Source organism: Loxodonta africana, chromosome 21 (genome assembly GCF_030014295.1).
Source record: "Loxodonta africana isolate mLoxAfr1 chromosome 21, mLoxAfr1.hap2, whole genome shotgun sequence".
Lineage (NCBI taxonomy): Eukaryota > Metazoa > Chordata > Mammalia > Proboscidea > Elephantidae > Loxodonta > Loxodonta africana.
Window position 1 is genome coordinate 22,414,050 of NC_087362.1, and position 14,988 is coordinate 22,429,037.

Genomic DNA, 14,988 nt, shown 5'->3' on the forward strand with positions numbered 1-14,988 from the left:
AATTAGAACAAAAGGCAAAGTCAGTGTCACAATCATGTAGAAAAAAGTTATGAAATAGAAAATAATGGTAACACTTTTATGCTGTCCTTCTTCATAGCATTTATCACAAAGATACTATGTTTACTATTAATCATGTAATTATTTGTTTAATGTCTGACTTCCCATTCGACTTGAAGTTTTGTGACAGCAGTGCTATATTTCTCTGTTCTTCTCAGTGTCCTTGAGGTCCAGCACAGTCACCATTATAAAACAGGTAATTATGAAATATTTGCTGAATAAATGTCTTAGTTATCTAGTGCTGCTATAACAGAAATACCACAAATGGTTGGCTTTAACAAACAGAAATTTATTTTTCTCACAGTTTAGGAGGCTAGATGTCCAAATTCAGTGGACCAGCTCTAAGGGAAGCCTTTCTTTCTCTGTCAGCTCTGGAGGAAGGTTCTTCCTTGTCTCTTCTGAATTTCTGCTTCTGAATGATCTTCATGTAGCTTGACATCACTCTTCCTCCATCCCTGCTCTGCTTACTTGTTTAATCTCTTTTATATCTCAAGAGAGATGAACTCAAGACACACCTACACTAATCCTGCCTCATTAACATAAAAAAGGCAATCCATTCCCAAATGGGATTATAACCAGAGACATAGAGGTTAAGATTTACAACACATATTTCTGGGGGACACAATTCCATCCATAGCATTCCACCCTTCCCTCCCAAATTCAAGTCCTTGCCACGTGTGAAACACATTCACCCCATCACATCATTGCAAAAGTCTTAAATCAGTTCCAAGTACAAAATCTCATCTTCTGAAGCACCTAAATCAAATATGGGTGAGATTTTATGTTTATTCCTTGGGCAAAATTTTTTTTCATCCATGAACCTGTGAAATCTAGACTACAAGTTATCTATTTTGAAAGTACCGTGGTAGAAAATACATGAGGTGGACATTTCCATTACAAATGGGAGAAATTGGAAGGAAAGGAGAGGTAATAGGCACCAAGTGTCTCCACCCTCCATGCCCTCTGGGGTGGCAACTTGGCTCTCTTGGCTTTAGGCAGCCCCATTCTCCTGGCGCTCCTTAGCTGGGCACGCACCATTCTTCTATCCCTTGAGCATGGCAGCCCTGCTCCCTCATCTTTGATTGGCAGCCTCATCCCCGTGGAACATCTTAAAGGCAGGGCCACACTCTAGAACTGTGTTGGTGAAGATACGAAGAGCTGACTCTTTGAAATCTAGGGGGCTGTAGTCCCACCCTTTCAGATTCAGGAAATCACGGCCCCACCCTTTGAAATCAAGAAGACTCTGCTTCCCATGCTCCTTCCAACAGTTCCACTGATCTCCGAGGTGCTCCAGGGATGGTCCTTTTCTTTTCTTGAAGGACAACAGATATAGCTTCTTTGGCCTGTTTTCTGTCTGTAGAATTCCAAGAGGCAGACAGCATTTTTTCCTTTTGTTTTTTCTCTGTCTCCTTCAGTCTGCATTGATTGGTTTTCTGCTGTGGTACTTGGTTACATCCATCAGTCACAGGCTTAATCTCTTTAACAAAAGATTGTGTAGCTACATTCTTGATGAACCTTCTAGGACACTTGTCCCTAATTTGTACAACAGCATTTTCCAAATCTTCAAGTTGTTTTCTTTTTGCATAGTTTATTTCTAAGTCTATCTCTTTCCTCTTGTATTTTACTGTAAGCAGCAAGGAGAAACCACACGGCTGCTTTAAGATCTTGCTTAGAAATCTCATCAGCCAGATATCCAAGTTCATCACTTACAAGTTCTAGTCTCCACCAAACATTTGAACATAATTCAGAAAAGTTTTTTGCCACTGCATAAAAAGTATTGTGCTACCCGCATTGTCCGATCACATGTTCCTCACTTTCTTTTAAATCCTCACCACATTTAACATCCACATTTCTGTTGCTAGTGCCATATGGATTCTCTAAGACAGTAGCTCTCCTCACTTCCTTCTGAACACTCACCAAAATTGCCTTTGACATCCGTAATTCTACCAATGATTTCTTCAAGGCAATCTAGGCTTTTACTTTTATGAACCTTAAAAATCTCCCAGCTTCTACCCATTATCCAATTCCAAAACCACTTCCACTTTTAAGGTATCTGTTAGAGCAGCACCCCAATCTCAGTACCAAATTCTGGCTTAGTTATCTAGTGCTGTTATAAAAGAAATACTACAAGTGCATGGCTTTAATAAACAGAAATTTATTTTCTCACAATTTAGGAAGCTAAATGTCTGAATTCAGGGCTCCAGCTCTAGAGGAAGGCTTTCTCTCTTCGTGGGCTCTGGAGGAAAGTTTTTGTCTCTTTTGAGCTTCTGCTTCTGTATGATGTTCATGTGGCTTGGCATCTCTCTTCCCCCATTCCTGCTTCTATCACTTGCTTGTTTAATCTCCTTTTTATCTCAAAGACACACCCTACATTAACCCTGCCTCATTAACATAACAAAGACAACCGATTTGTAAATGGGATTATAACCACAGGCATCAACCGCTGCCGTCCTCGAGTCGATTCCAATTTATGGAGACCCTATAGGACAGAGTAGAACTACCCCATAGAGTTTCCAAGGAGCACCTGGTGGATTTGACCACAGGTGTAGAAGTTAGGATTTACAACACATATTTTGGGGGGATATAATTTAATCCATAACACTGTCATAGAGGTTAGGATTTGCATCATATATGGGGGGACAGGGACTAAATTCAGTTCATAACAGTAAAGAAATAAATGAGTTTAGAGCTCAGGAACCCACAGAGTTTGGTGAAGCTATGATCTCCTTTATCTTCTCTATACCATCCCCATTTTTTTGTTTCATTTTTTTTTAATTATTTGTTTGTGGGAATTATAGCTAATTATCAACAAATTTCATTCTTATCTTCCTGAGTTCCCGAAATTAAATTCAAAGAATTTGTGCCTGTAAGTTAATACTTGTCAACTATTCAAAGTGATGAGCACATACAGAAACTCCAGACACTTATTTAAAGCTCCCATTCACGACAAAGAATCCTAGATTTTATTTCCTCCCAGCTTCTAAAAGACCTTGCGTCTACCCTTATCTATCTCCAATAGCTTCTTCCTCTTTGCTCTTATACATTTGATGACCCTCTATTGACTTCTCCTCCAGTCCTTGATGTGCATTTGCTTAATTCTAACTGTCTTCTCTAAGTACTGTGCTCTTTCTCCCTCTTCCTTTTATTACCAGGCTCTTTGGGAAATTTCCACTGGAATATGCTGACACCAGCTCAAGCCCAGCATATCAACACTGACACGCATGATCTTCTATTTGTCCTCCCAGCTTTCTTCTCTCTGTCAGTGGCACTGCCATAGAGCTCTCCCAAACAACAAGGCACAAGACTTTAGGATGGTCTTTGGGTATACTCTCTCTCCATCTTCTGGGTCCAGTCAATTTACCAAGCCTTCCATTCTTTTTCTGCATATTTTTGTATTCATTATTTCACCTTCCTTAACAATGATGACATCCCAATCCTGACCCTCATCACCTAATATCTAGATACTGTCATACAAGAGTTCCCTAAGAGAAACCTCACAGACTTCATTGCAACCCTCAGTATTAAATTTTTTTTTTCTCATTGTGTACCAATCATCGTTCCAGACTTCCATTTCTGTTCCTATCCTTATTTTTTCTTTTCTTTTTGAGTTTCCCCAGGCCAATTCTATGAGCCCATTTCATCCACACTCCCAGCATCTTGTTTCACCATAGCCATACTGGCACAATCTTACTTCAAGGCTTTTGTCCTCACTTTTTCCTTTTTTTTTTTTTTTTTGGAATGCACTTCCCCTTAACTTTCTCATGGCTTTCTCCTGCCCCTTTCAGGTTTCTTCTGCTCACCTTATCAAAAAGAACTTCTCCGACTACTGCTCCATCTCTCCCTATCGTCTGCCCTTGTACTTAATACTCGACTATGGTAAAGTTATTTATTTATGTTTTAGCACACACATATCACTTTCACCATAAAGTATATTAAATCTTTTTGGGGGCCAGTCGGGGGAGTGAATAAATGAACAATTAATTGCATCTGTTTTCCATCTTATTACTGGGATTTAACAACCTACTTTCAAGCTAAAGTAATGACTGGGCTTTGTTCAAGGACAGCACCGTGTAGTGGTCATTAAGTAGAAAGAGCTTGAGTGACCTTTTGCCAAAGACTTAGCAGAGGATATATCTGAATTGTGTGGGAGGCATAACTACATAAGATTCCAGGTCCATCAAGGTCAATGATGCATTCTATGATCCCAAGAGGTTTCTATAAAGTGGAAAATTTAGAATCATGACTGACTGACTATATAGAAAATAAGTAAAATTAATCTAACAGACAAAAGCAAAATAAAAAAAAAAAGATTAATGCTTTTCTGAAGTAAAAACAATCATTTTAGGGTGGATCCAGGAGACAACAATCCGAATATCAACATTTTGACCTCTATCAGCTTTGATTTACTTCTTTTTCCTTTAAAGTCCTACTTTTTTAGCACAGACTTTTCTCTAGAGTCAGAGAAAATAACAATGGTAAATAACGAGCACTTCGTGTTCCTGGAAGAAACTACCCAAAGCTAGAAACGCCAGCTTCAGCATGTGCTGAGAAAGCATCCAGATGTTAGCCAGCTGAAACAATATATCCTAATGCATCTAAATAAAAAACTCATCTGCATTTAAGAATTGGAAGTCAAAATGGAGATCAGGAGTCTGAAAGTCAAAAAACTGCAAGTACAGATGAATCTCTGAACCTGCTGTTTGCCAGGAGGCGTCTGCATAGCTCCTACAATTACCCAATGTCGTCAGGTCTGTTGAGACTCATAGTGACCCTGTAGGACAGAGTAGGATTGCCTCGTAGGGTTTCCAAAGAGCACCTGGTGGATTCAAACTGCCAACCATTTGGTTAGCAGTAGTAGCTCTTAACCACTATGCCACCAGGGTTCCCAGAACGCTGAAAATGAAAAGGCAAATAGAATTTGAGATAAGATAGCTTACCATTCTTTTTCCAGTACCTTGAGCTAGTAATAGTAAAGATGCCCACTGTCTATTTGATTTGTGATTTTTACACGCTAAGTTCTAACCATGTGTAACCTGGAAGAATGAGAACATATGCCCAACACTAGAAGGCACAGGAGAGGGAAGGAGAGGTGATGGAGGGACTTTGCAGATCTTTAGAAGAGGTGAGAAAAGGGAAGAAGAGATTTTCTACCCACTCTTCCCTAGATCCCCTGGAAAGGAAAATTAATAAAACTGCCAGGCAAACAGAAAAAAATGTGCTGAGGAATCTCAAAAACTAGAGAAACAGACATCGGTCCTTAGAAAAAGAAATTATGAGGCTCAACCCCACCAAAATTAATTTGGATAAATGGAATTTGAATTTAAAAATGAGACATAAAGTATGCATGCTTTGTTTTTTTTTTTTTTTTTTTTTACTAGCACTTAATGCCATCAGATGAGCTAGGATGGACTAGAGCATGTTTCCCAAAGTGTAGCCCATGGACCACTAGCGTTAAAACTATAGGGAAATCTGATGAAGAAGAAGGAGAAGGAAAAAAGAAGATGAAGGAAGAGCAGGAGGAGGAGGAGGAAAATAAATGCCAATTTTAGAGCCTCATATCACACCCAATAAATAATTATTCCTGGAGGCTGGGCTCAAATAATCTACATTTCATAAAAGAACCTAGTGATTCTTATTTATGGTACAGTTTAAAAACCTGTGGGATTTGAATAACATTTTTCTATAACTGATATTTTCTAGAAATCTGAAGCGCAGGACCATGATCAGTTTTGATTAGTGCAATACAGGGATGAAAAAAGAACCAGTTTAGCTTTTAGTAAACAGAAAGCAAATTCAGCAAAAAAAATCTTGTTTTGAAAATAAAAGAGGGAGCTAGAACCAACTTTCTCATTTCTTTCTCTTTGTTCTTAGACTAAAAAGCGGAGATGTTCAGTAAAAGAGGTCTGTTCATTTACTTAGAGAACATTAGTATATCTTTAAAAAGTCTTTTTTTTTCATATTTACCACAGTTCTTCCATATCAATGGTCACTTTCCTTATCTGTCCTTTCTGCCTTCACATGTTAGCACATCTGTACAATTGACATTAATTCAAAGCTAATCTTAGGTAAAACTGTGAAATAGAAAAAAAAATTTCCTAAGAAGGCAATTGGGAGGTGATGGAATTTCCTTCCCTGAAGTCTGAAAACAAGCTAGACTTTCACTTGTATGAAATGGTTTGAGTGTAGTCTTGCCTGAAATGGTGAAATTATTCCTCAAGGTCATTCCCAATTAGCTTAACTCTTTGATTTTATAATCAAGTACTAGTTTTGGTTTCTAAAACTTAACTAAAGAGGGAAAAAAATTCTAGGCAAACCTACCCTGGGTAAGTCAAACACGAGGTATTCTATTATTAGTAGCTTTAGACACACAAAAGGCCTGGAGTCCTAGTGACACAGTTCAAATTCATCAACCACCCCTTGGGAACCCTATGGGGCAGTTCTTTTCTGTTCTATAGGGTCGTTCTGAATCAGAATTAACTCAAGGGCAAAGGGTTTTAGATACACAAAATATTCTATTTTGAAGAACAATTCATATTTAAACTCAATTTTTGAACAAGGGAAATTATAACATTTAGAAATTAAATGAGTAAATCTCAAAGATGGGCCAATTTATAGTCTAAATTGATACTTATTTGGTGTTACTGTTTTCAACTCCCTTGTGCCAGGCCTGGCAGTCAGAGGAGTTAAAAGACAATTATAAAAATATGTGCTAAAACATAGTCTTAGGTTGGGTATTTCATCCTTCCTGTGTCCATGTCAACTATCTCCCTTAACACCCAACTCAAAGTTTGAAAAATCCCCCTATGCTTAGGGATTTTTCTAATGGAAAAGTAGCAAAGAACTGTGGTGCAATATATCAGGTTCAACCACAATTAAAGCACCTTTTTTTTTTTTTTTTTTGGATCTTGAAATTGTTTAGATGTTCCAGTTTTTCTACTTCAAGTGTATGTAACCCAGAAGGTAAGCTCTGTTCCCTTAATACCTTAACTGATGGCCAACTGATTGAAAGACCCAACAGGAATGAGACTCAAATGAGGAACACATTTGAGAAAGAGAAGAAGGCCATCAAAGCGCAAGAAATTGAAGTCAACTTCTACTTGACGGATTTCCAGGATCCAGGCTCGCAACTTGCCCTCTAATATTTGGATTATTCAGAACAGTTACTCATGGTAAGGTACTCAAAAGATCGCCTCACGAACTCATCTGATTTTAGAATTTCAGGAATAACCAAGAAAAAAAAAAATCCAAACCCATTGCCAGGAATAAACAAGAAAAAAAGCACACACACACACACACACACGGTGTCACATCCGTATGAGCAAGTCTTCGAAGGCCAGCTCCGTGAAATAACCATACTGGCAAGAAACCAAATTAGCCTGTGAAAAGCCTATAATTTGGCAAACCAAAGTAAATTTACTGTGCAGACAATTTAACAAAATTGCAAGTGGAATAAAGTACACAGCATCTATTTATTTTCTTATTTTCTAGTCTTTGTTCACATCAGTAGTCTCTAAAGCAAAGTATGCAAGAGCATGTACTGGAATGAGAAAAAACATGTATTTTTAATCTGAAAACATGAGAATAAACCACAATTTATTTATGTTTAAATATAGTGTCTCTTTGCAATTCATAAATATGTAAATAAATAAAGGTGCATACCGTATTTTTACTCAAATGGATACTTGTTCAAAAACAATTTGGAGGCCTTTAATTTCACTGGAAAACTTGGTGGTGTAGTGGTTAAGTGCTACGGCTGCTAACCAAAAGGTTGGCAGTTCGAATCTACCAGGCGCTCCTTGGAAACTCTATGGGGCCATTCTACTCTGTCCTATAGGGTCACTATGAGCCGGAATCAATTTGATGGCAGTGGGTGTTGGTTTTTTGGTTTTTAATTTAACTAAATTGGAAATAATTTAGTTAATTTTTCTTTCCTGGGAAAGCACAGGTCTTTAGGATTATACTTTTTAGAGACCAAAATTTTATATTTTATATAGAGATATATATAATACAAATTATGTCCATTTAAACATGGTTATAAATTATATAAAAGGTCTTGGGATGCTTCTTCGAGGTCATTGTGACCTGAATTTGCTCAAGAAGCAACAATTCAATTCAATAAAAGCTTCCAATATGTCACAAATCAAATAAAATATCTTCCAACAATATGAATAACAAAATCATACCCAAATTATTTAGCTGTTTGGGCACTTTAGAGAAAGAAAAAATTAATGAAGTTGAGTTCAGTGATTTCTTCAGCCTTCATAAAGAGTCAATATTTACCAATGTTACATACCTGACACCCTGTAATTTAAATGTTACAGTCTAAAACACAAGAATTTTGGATTCCTTGTATGATCCAAGTTCTCTTTCCCTCCTTGACATTTCTAAGTCACTTGAGAAGCACCTGAATAACTTAGAGACTTGTTCTAAGAATTAGACCAATGATTCTTACTGGCAGGGACTGTTTTTTACTTGCTCTAAAGATCACTATAAAAACCATTCTCAGCTGTAGTGTCAGGACAAGCTGATGTGTCATGGTCACTTGCTGGGAGTGCCCCAAATCTTTTATTTCTGAAAGTAGTTCAAGCGCAGGTTTTGGAGAAACAATCTGTGCTGTGTGCATCCCACCATTCCTTCTTATCTTCTGATACATAACTCTTCTTTTGATTTTGTAAACTGCCCCCTGTTTTTCTTGAGTCTGCTGTCAATAAACAGTCTTATCCTCCTAAAAGTCTTATCCTCCACTCCCACAGGGACTCCATACATGACTCAAGCTGGTCAAAATACTCCAAACCCCTGGACACATTAATTAGTCCAGGGATGGACAATTGGTCAAACAAGGTCAATCAGAGCCATTTGCAGTGATTGAAGTAAATGATTGAGGAAAAAAAAAAAAAGAGGTTTTATTTTCCTTCTGAGATCATTGGTTCTAAAAAGAAAAAAAAATTTTTTTTTCTTTTTTCTTTTTAAGGACTGTATAAATCTGGTGGTACAAGAGCCTTTTATTTATTTATTTATTGGTAGGGGGAAAGAGCTTGCTTAAGAATACAGTCACCATAGAGGAAAGCAGAGTCGAGAGAAAGAAATGGTGTCCAGTTTCACCCCTGTACTTCTCTACTACATGGGGCAATAAAGTCCCTCTTGGGGGTCAGCTTTCTATCAGTTGCAATTGAAAGAGTCCTATTAACACAAGTGATGATATGCTAGAATAGAGTCAGATTATTACCATAATAACATTTCTCCGATTTCTAGATATGTTTTCTTGAGTGGGAAAAAGGTAAAGCCCAAAATAGCCTGAAAGCAATCACATGATCATAGGTGCACTAATGGAGTGCGTCAAACATGAATCATCCATTATATACATTGTAACTCACACACACACACACACACACTCACACACCCGTCGGAGCTAACACAGCTAAGGGAGAGTACGATATGTTCTTAGGTGCCCTCAAGTCAGTTCCGACTCTTAGCAACCCTGTGTACAACAGAAGGAAACACTGCCAGGTCCTGCACCATCCTCACAATCGCTGGTATGCTTGAGCCCATTGTTGTAGCCACCGTGTCAATCCTTCTCTTTGAGGGTCTTCCTCTTTTTGCTGGCCCTCTACTTTACCAAGTATGATTTCCTTCTCCGGGGACTGATCCCTCCTGATAACATGTCCAAAGTGTGTAAGACATAGTGTTGCCATCCTTGCTTCTAAGGAGCATTCTGGCTGTACTTCTTCCAAGACAGATTTGTTGGTTGTTTTGGCAGTCCACGGTATATTCAGTATTCTTCACCAACACCACAATTTAAAGGTATCGATTCTTTTCAGTCCTTCTTATTCATCGCCCAGCTTTCTCATACATATGAGGTGATTGAAAACACCATGGCTTGGGTCAGGCACAGGTTAGTCTTCAAGGTGACATCTTTGCTTTTTAACACTTTAAAGAGATCTTTCGAGGCAGATTTGCCCAATGAAATGCATCATTTGAGTACAACATAGAGTTGTTTATTCAACAAGCAGAACTGAATGGCCAACAACACCATGACACTTGAATTTTCTTCAATAATACCTACCCATAGGGTAACCTGCTTATTTCTGCTTTGTCGTTCTTTTATTTACCTCCCTTCATATTGTCCACAATGGCTTCTTTTAGGCTGTACAATATTAAAAAACCAATGAATCCAAATTTTTGTAATATTTTGTGACTTGACAGCTTTTATTGGCTGAAGATCACTGAATGGACACTTATCATTGATCCAAAAAAAAACCTAATGCCTGTTCAAGCCCTTAGTCAATTTGAAATATTTACTAAGTCAACCGAATAAGCACTTTTCTTTGAAGAAAGCCAACAAAGCATTTCACCTTTCCTTAAATTATCTATTTCTGGCATTTCTTAAAGACTAGGATCCAAAATGGATTGTGAGGAGCGTTCCTTTAAAAGTTAAATGGATGGAGTTATATGCCTTTCACATTTTTTTCAGTAAATAAAAGCTGATTCTCCTATTAACTTCTCTCAGCTATGATCTATTATTAAAAGTGAAAAGACATTGTTAATGTGATATATTGTATCGGTAGCATTATGGAGTGCCATTTTATTTTAAGGAGAGTTTGATTCATCTAGGGCCAACTTAGAAAGCTTTTCAGAAGCCAACATCACCCCGGCTTTCTTCATATTAAATAAAAGCAAGGGCATTGCATGCATATTGATCTGGAGTTACTCAAAGATTGAGTTTGGGAAGAGAGAATTTCCTTTTTTGGTACAGACTTACTCTCACATCATATTGATACGTTCAAAATCTGCAAACTCATTTTTAAATTGAGAATGTAAGTAGAAAATTTTCACTATATTTGAGGTGTTAGCTAGAAATGTAAAGACAATGTTTTATCAGAACAAAAAAGGAATAAAATGAAAATAAATTTTAATGTCAACTGTGTTCTAAAAAGACAAATAGTGAAAAACTGGATTTAACACATATCAGGTAGTTTAATATCTTTAATTGCTTATTTGTAATTCATAAGTTTTATATTAATATATACAGGATACTCATAGAGTGCTGAGCATAGAACTCCCAGGGAATATTTTTCTGGCAAACTTTTTCTATAAGTGGTCAGACAGTTACTATTTTAGGTGGTGTGGGTTATCCTGTCTCTGTTTAAACTCTACCACTGCAGTGTGAAAGCAGCCATAGATAATTCATCAATGAATGGGGCATGCTCCAATAAAACTTTATTTACAAGATCAGGTGGTGGGCCTGATCTGGCCTGCAGGTTGTAGTTTGCTGATCCTTGCCAATGCAAACTCTAAATTGTTTTGTGAAGGGAGAGTGAGATTATTTGTACACTTCATAAATAGAACATTTTCCTGAAAATCAGAAGAGGAGTTCTCTTTCTAATCTTGCTAATAACATATCTTAATCTCAAGGTTCCTAAAGATGTGTTCCCCTGAGGCATAGGTTTCTTAGGTGAAGGAGAGAGAAGATTTAGTAGAGAGGAAAATGAGGGGAATTTGAAGGGAGAGAAGATTCAGGCTCATGTTCTGACTTGAGCCAGACCAACTCTGCCTTTGTCTATACACATGAGTTATCCAAAATTTCAGTTGCAAAAAAAAAAAAAAGAAAAGATCCTACTTCAAAAGATTGGCAAATCACTACTCTAAATTATTTGTATAAGCCACATATAGTTCTATTTGCCACTTTAAGGTTACGTGTCTTAAGATCATAGCATGGGTGTCTCAAATGCATAATTCAGCTTATTTATAGGAAATTATAGGCTATAAATAGTTACTGTATGAAAAAAAGAATACCTACACATTTGTTGGATGTCTTAAGAGAGAATTCTTGAGAGCCAAGAAATGATACCAGGAGCCAGATGCTAGCCATCATGCTAGTACTTACAATAGCTGGCTTAAGGGAAGTATCCCACCTTGAGGTTCTCAGAAACTACTCCCCACTGCAACAGATTTGAATAAGCAGCATGGAGCAAAGGATGCGGCATTTCAGCAATGCTCAGATCACGTGTGACAGCCATAATTAAGCAAGCAAGTGGGTGCTGAAAAGAGGGTGATGGGTCACGGAGACAGAGAGCGCGGAACAAGTACTTAGAGATGATTCTCTTTGAGAGTCATTTGAAACTGGTTGGGGTCCGTTGATCTTAAAACATCTTTCTAATCTGGAGGCTAAAGCTACTATTATCATTTCGACGGATCTGTAAACCATGGCCATTGTCCAAAGGACATAACATAGAAAGAACCAGAATTCAAGATACAAATTCTCCCTTTTGGGTACCCCAAAGGAATTGATGTATTTAATAGAATTTTGAGCAGATGAAATGTTCAATTAGGTGATAACATGTGAAATTGTTTACTCACTGGCCAGCCCTGGAATTTGGGGGTCTTGGAAAATAATTATAAAATTTGTATCACGAACAAACACAATTCTATCATCTCACTAACTTTCATCCTCCAGGCTCTCTGGTCATCTTTAGTTCTATTATCTCAGCAATAAACATAACTCTTCTAAGTCAAGGATAATGCAGACATGAGATGCCAAAGTAGAGCAGCCCCTAAATGGGGCTTCCTGCAAACTGAATTCTATTCATTTTGGCAAGTTTATGCCTTTTTTATCTCAAAAACTGATTAAGAAAATTAAAGAATGCATATATGGTCTCACTCCTGAGCTGTGATAGTGAGGAACCCTTTACAAATTACACATACTTTGGTTATGTTGCCACATGGTGATGTGTAGGCTAAATTCTCATATTCTAAACAGAATGGCTTTCTATAGGCATATTTACAGATTCAAGGAAAATACAATCTAATATCCCAAATTAGCTACGATATTTTTAATAAAAATGGTATTATTATAAAAATAAATACATAAATATATTGATTACCGCTAACATTATATATGTATATATACATAAAAGTCCCTGGGCAGTGTAAATGATTTGCTCTCAGCTACTAACTGAAAGGTTGTTGGTTCAAACCCACACAGCAGTGCTGCAGAACAAAGGCCTAGAGATCTACTTCCTTAAAAATGACAGCCAAGCTGTAGAGGTGTGGCGTCGGGAGCCCGGCAGTTTTAAGATGGCGGACTAGGTGGACGCTACCGTGGATCCCTCTTGCAACAAAGACTCGGAAAAACAAGTGAATCGATCACATACATAACAATCTACGAACTCTGAACAACAAACACAGACTTAGAGACAGAAAACGAACAAATACGGGCAGACAGCGACCATTTTCAGAACTAGGAGCCAGTGTACCAGGCAGGTGACCTTCGGAGCCCAATCTGGGGCAGAGCCCAGGGGGGCAGACGGCACAGACAAGGGGCCCAGCCCTACCCCCCTGAACCCATCCCGGGAGGGAGTCTAGCTGGTTGGCGTGGGCGGCGTAGTGGCACAGCCGGAGGGAGAAGCACCCGGGAGGCAGTGACAGATATTGGAGTTGGGAGAGCGGCGTCCCAGCCGGGGAGCCGTCCCGCAGGGAGTTTGGCTGGAAGCGGGCCTGGCGCAAGCGGGGGGATCAGCTATATTTCCCTAAAGCGACCCTGGGGCAGGGCCCACACGTTCGTGCGGGGGACGCCCACCCAGTTCGCGCGTGTGGCGCGACCCACTGGAGGGAGAAGTCCCCGGGAGGAAGTGACTGGTCTTGGAGCGGGGAGAGCAGCGTCCCAGCCGGGGAGCCGTCCCGCTGGGATTTTGGTGAAAGCAGGCGGGGTGTGAGCTTGGAGATCAGTTATATTCCCCTGAATTGACTCAGGGGGCGGGCCCACCTGGTCGTGCGGGTGACGCCCATCCAGTTCACGCGAGCGGTGCGGCGCACCGGAGGGAGAAGTCCCTGGGAGGAAGTGACTGGTCTCCGAGAGGGGAAAACAGCTTCCCAGCTGGGGAGCCGTTCTGCTGGGATTTGGGCGCGCGCGGGCGGGGCGTGACCGCGGGGTCCAATTGTATTCCCCTGAATAGACCCCGGGGGCGAGCCCACCCGTTCGTGCGGGAGACGCCTACCCAGTTCGCGCGAGCGGAGCGGCGCACCGGAAGAAGAAGTCCCCGGGAGGAAGTGACTGGTCTCGGAGCGGGGAGAGTAGAGTCCCAGCTGGGGAGCCGTCCCGCCGGGATTTTGGCGGACGGAGGCGGAGCGTGAACGTGGGGATCAGCTCTATATTCTGTGGTGCTACACTCCTAGCTCTCTGATCCCTCCCCCACCCTCCCCAGGCGGCTCCATTAACATCCGAATACCCTGAGCCAGAGGGAGAATTCAGATAGGAATCTGACTGCATTTTTTTATAGCTGATTACCTGGAAAATCTAGTTTCCCGGTGAAGGCTCGGAGACAGCAGTCCATATCAAACCACATAAAGAAACAGACCATGACAGCTTCTCCAACCGCCCAAACAAAAGAATCAAAATCTTTCCCAAATGAAGATACAACCCTGGAATTATCAGATACAGAATATAAAAAACTAATTTACAGAATGCTTAAAGATATCACAAATGAAATTAGGATAAATGCAGAAAAAGCCAAGGAACACACTGATAAAACAGTTGAAGAACTCAAAAAGATTATTCAAGAACATAGTGGAAAAATTAATAAGTTGCAAGAATCCATAGAGAGACAGCATGTAGAAATCTAAAAGATTAACAATAAAATTACAGAATTAGACAATGCAATAGAAAGTCAGAGGAGCAGACTCGAGCATTTAGAATGTAGACTGGGACTTCTGGAGGACCAGGGAATCAACTCCAACATAGCTGAAAAAAAATCAGATAAAAGAATTAAAAAAAAAGAAGAAACCCTAAGAATCATGTGGGACTCTATCAAGAAGGATAACTTGCGAGTGATTGGAGTCCCAGAACAGGGAGGGGGGACAGAAAACACAGAGAGAATAGTTGAAGAACTCCTGACACAAAACTTCCCTGACATCATGAAAGAAGAAAGGATATCT